Source organism: Cyanistes caeruleus, chromosome Z (genome assembly GCF_971803275.1).
Source record: "Cyanistes caeruleus chromosome Z, bCyaCae1.hap1.1, whole genome shotgun sequence".
Lineage (NCBI taxonomy): Eukaryota > Metazoa > Chordata > Aves > Passeriformes > Paridae > Cyanistes > Cyanistes caeruleus.
Genome location: NC_141732.1, coordinates 76491017 through 76496339, shown reverse-complemented (window position 1 = coordinate 76496339; position 5323 = coordinate 76491017).

The following is a 5323-nucleotide window of genomic DNA, read 5'->3' as shown; positions in this document are numbered from 1 at the left end:
CCCTGAATAAAGCCATATAATGATTTAGAGAATTAAAAAAAAAAACCTAGAGAAAATTTTCTTACTCTGTGGTGCAAGATAAAAGTAAAAACCTTCCTAGAGGGGGATGAAGGTGGTAGTTTGCATACAAATGATAACAAGATATTTAAATGTCCAAGTATGATTGGACACCAGAGGAGTGACGGTTTGCAATAATCACTGATCTTACTTTAATGCTTTCAGAAGATCTCTTATATTCTTCCTCTTATATGTGACTTGTACAAATATTTTGCAGTTTCTATCTAAGGTAGATTTTCAAATTTATATACCCAAAAGTCATTGTCAAGCAGTAGGATCTTCCTACTATTAACACAATTGGTGCACCAGACCTGTGGAATTTAGATGCCTCTGAAAATACTGTCCTTTAGAAAGATTTGAGAATTACCATCTTAAAGTGTATAAGATGCCCAAGCACTGTGGCAATAGGATTTTTAGGAATAACTTAAACATGCCTAAAAATATGCAATATATCCAGATAAAATTTAGGATTAGAAGACTGCATCTTCCAACAGAAAGGATTTTTCTAGGCATTCAGTTTCCAAAGCTGAGCTCAAAACTATGTGTTTCTTTAAGAATAAATTGTTCCAACCAACAAATAATTTATCAACTGGGACATGATTTTTTCATAATATGGTCAGTTGGTGAATCTTTCTTTGCTCTACAGGGAAATTAAACTGGGAGCTGCCATTTTAAAAAATTTACTGGTGAAAAGGTTTTCTCTTCTCTGCACAGGGGTGGTTGACATGGGTAATTTCAAACCTTTTTATTTTTTATTAGATTATATTTATGGTAGTGGAAACCTGGGGACAGAGAGCTTATCTAGTTTCATTTTTAAACTTTAATATTCTAACATCCAGGTAACTCTGTACTCCTGTGGTCTGTCCTGGTTAGAGAAGACCACTAACATCCCTATGCTATTATGTGACTCCAGAATTTTAGATTTGACACACAATTTTTCAGACATAATTTTCTGATCGTGATGTGATGTCTCAAGCATCACTGCATTGGAAAATGTGGAGATCTTTGATTGTCTTGCAACACATGGAGAGTTCTGCATCCTCCAACATTCCTTCTTCCTTTCCTCCAGCCCTGGTGTGAGAAAAACTTGGGTTGTAGGCCAGAAATACTGCTCAAGATGCTACTGACGTTTCTGGGCTCCCCACATTTTTTCCAGGTGAATGCCTGAGATTTATACCCCTAGGGAGGAGCAGGGAAATAGGGTGCTGCACTCCCAGTTGTGCCACAGAAGCCACAGACAACTTCATCCACCCCCTCTTAATAGGTTTTTTCCCCCCTGTTCTTTCCCCCTTTTAGCTACAGCAGTAAGTGCATTAAAGAAGTACATTTAGGTCACTTCACACCAGAACATTAAAACAAATGCTGATAGTTCAAGGTTAATAGATGCATAAAACAAAAGTAATTCCATGTCAAAACTGAGATGACAGGTGATTTGACTTGAGACTGCCTTGCAATCACTCTTTTACATGTGCTCGGTACTGAGACTGGCGGAAGGTGTTATGTTTCTGACATTTACTTGTCAGAAAGGTATGACAATAGAAATTGTTTCTATCTCTGCTGGTCCCAGATGTTAACCTTCTAGCTTTATTTTGTAATTGGGGTACCACGGAGCTTTAACATTTTCTATTGATTCAATAGAAGCGATAACATTTCCAATCATAAGAAGGCATTATAGAAATATCAGGCAATTCACATATCAAAATGTTTGATAGCTGGGCTCACCACATTAATTTCTGTCACCTTTGCTAGGAACCCTTTATCCTCTTTTTAATACTGAAGGACACCTGAGAGTAGTTTCTGTCACTTTTATTGTTCAATAAAGTAGACAAAAGTTTCAATTAACAACCAAGGAGCCTCTAGGAAATTGTGAATGTGAGTATATTTTATTCATTTTACTGTATTTCTTTTTTCTAATGTGCCAGCTGTGACTTCTAAGCTACACTTCACAGGGGAGAGGGTAAAAAAAAATTGATATAAGTTTATACAGTCTGAGGGCCATATTTTTAAAACAACTTTGTTTTAGCTGTGGGAATCAGGTATTATAAATATTTTGAAAATTCAGCCCCGCCTCTGGATGCCAATAACTTAAAAACTGATATGACCCTTAAGGTTCAATTCAGATTAAAAAAAATAAAATAATAAATGTAATATGTGATATGTATTATGTATTATGATTGGAATAAGATGCTAGATTGGTATCCTTTGTAAAATAGTGCCTTTCATCAGCATTCTGTTTAAAATCTTGGTCTACATTAAATATTTTGGGCCATTTAACAACAAAAGTCTGACCTGCTACACCTCAGTGCCATTCACATTCCACACATCCTCTCCTGCAGTGAGCACTGGCAAGATCACAGAGGTAAATATCATGACCACACTCTCATGTGGCCCTCAGAAAAACTCTCTGAAGAAATAATCCCTTTGGGGTTTGATATAATGGCCAACCATTCCACTAGTCCAAGAGGTGCAAACACAATATCCCTTCTGGTTAAATTGTTCCATGAATTCATCCCATGGCACTACACCTCTGACTGAACTGCTGGTGCAAGAATGTGATGTTTCTCTCTGCAGGTTTGAAGTCCTCCTGACTTCAGAGCTTTGGTTATCACTTATTTCAAAGTTGTGCCTGAAAAGAAAGGCCAGTAAAGAATGAATTAATGAATTACCTTGAAATCTTTGTTTGTGCTTTTAATTTCAAATCTGCGTTTATATTCTGTGAACAATATTAGAGTCAAAATATTTTTTTATACATTTCCCTGAAGGTTATAAAACAATTCAATAAGACTGCTCATTCCCTCTTCTCCTCTTCATCTGCAGCTTGTCAAAGAAGAGAATTTATATAAAATTTCAGTCCATCTAAAAACCCTCAATGTATAAAACAGGATAACCATTCCAGAACGTAACAAATATAAACACAGTACGGTAGGCATTGGTGTCATGGAAACATTTGTTAAACATGGGAAAGAAACCCTCCTTACCACTGTACAAACTGCCTGTCACGACGATTGCATCCGGTCTTTGTTGTTTCACTTTCTCTTCATTCTCATAGCAGGACATACAAATGCTGTGAAAGAGAATTCTTGCCTCATGTTGAGAAGCCAAATGTCCTTTTTTCCACCCTTCTATCCCTTTCTTAAGCAATCTTCTTATGTGTACTGGGAGCTGTAAAATCAGCTGGTTACCATACAATGACCAACATCTTCTGTGTGGTTCCATCCACATGGACATTCCTTATGATTTTGACCACAAGACTCTCTTTTCAAATTTCTTCTCCCTCCTCAGACACAACATGAACCTGAAATTTGTTTCAGCTCCCTGAAACAAAAACCAGCACTGATGGGGAAATGCTTTGTGGTTAAAGTGCAGCCCTCGAGGGCAAGGAGTGCCTGCCACTGTCCCAGCTCCATGGTAAGGACACATCAGAAAACATCACGTTAAAAAATGATGATGGGCTGAGATTTGGGTCATTTCAATGTGACTGATGATTTCTAGATGACACGGGGATTGGAAAAATCTTGCAGTAATTTTAGAGAGTGAATGAGTCAAAACTGGTAATGAAGACACTAAAAAAGATTTATTCATTACATAATTATAAGTAATTTCAAATATAAAACACAGTGGGTTTTTTTTTTAACTTAAACTATGAGACATTGAACCTGCAACCAATGTGTGCAGCATTATATGAATAACACTGAACATATGAAAAGAAAAACAAAGCTAAACTAAAAGAAAACAAAAATATTTTTTCATTGGCATTTCATAATAGTTTTTCCTTTATCTGTATGAAGATTTATAGAGAAAATCTAATGTTTCATAATCTTTCAGAAGATAATATCTTTCTTTTCTAAAAATAAATGAATGAAACCAAAACTACCTATTGCAATTACTGTTGATGTTGAAATTCAGCCCTGTTTCTTGACGATGAGCAAATCCCAAAGGAGGAAGATTTAAAAGGGACTCATTGCTTTTCTAATTTATTTTTTTTCATAGCTCAGGGACATCATAAGGAAAGTTTTAGGAGCAATGAAAGCACCATCTCTGATGGCAGATCTCAGCACTGTCTTTCCATCAAGCATTCTAGCACCAAAGTACCTTTTCCTCTATTAATTGTAATGTTCAAAAAAGATAGCCACCATTAAACCCTAATTGCTTATAAAGCAATTATAACTGCATATCATGCAAGATATGAGACCGGAACTTCAGAAAAAGCAGTTTGTTGTACTTCTTCCGTCTCTTCCTAGCTCTTTATATGTGTATGTATATGTATATGTGTGTGTGTGTATATCTGAGTGTATATAAATAAATAAACTAATAAATACATATATTTCAGACTGCCTTGTACCTTTGCATCTTAAAAGATTACCATTCACACAACACAATATAATTTGATGTACATTTAAGGGCTGGAAAAACAGTTTTTCAGTGAGTGGACCTTTTGCATTTCATGAATACATGGTTGTACACTGTATATCAAACTGAATGTCCAAAACTTGAATCATTTTAAAGTCAAATTCAGTGGTCAAAAGTGGTTATATTTCATATTTTTTCATATATTTAATATTTTCTCTCCTTTGACTATAGGTTTTTGTGACATTCATGGATAACCCAAGTTTACTTATTACTTTGTTTCAACCTGAAAATACAGATTTGTATTTTCTGAATACCCTGCACAAAATTATTCCTACAAAACTGTAAAGAACAATGCAATGAACCTATAGCTATCAGGAAAATAAGCCAAAAATTCCACCTTCTGATGGAATCAACAACAATAGAAAATATAAATTAAAAATAGATATTTTTAAAATATCTATTTTTAGCAGCCTATTTTAGGCTAGTCTTTCTTATTATTTTATTATTGCTCAACAACCAATTTTTCTTTTTGATTTTTTTTTTGTATGAAAAAAAAGAAATTCTTCAAGTTTTCTCAGAAAAAATACCCAAACTTTAAAATAAGTTATAAGTAAAAAGTGTGAAGTGTTCTTTTACTTTTTTTCCTTCATCCTGTGGGAAATATTTTTCCCCAAAAGGACATGCTGTTATATGCCAAGTCATATTTCAAAAAAGAACAAAGGCGAGAAATAAGATATCACATGCATAAGATGCATGAGATTTAATGACCGTGAATGCAGAGTGGAATAACAGGCCAATTCAAGATGTAAAAATATATGTGAAATATATTAAAATGGTCATATTGATATCCAAGGATTTCCTGGGATGCCCCTGGGGTGCATGGCATCGGTGTAAACCGGGAGCACACAGAGAACAC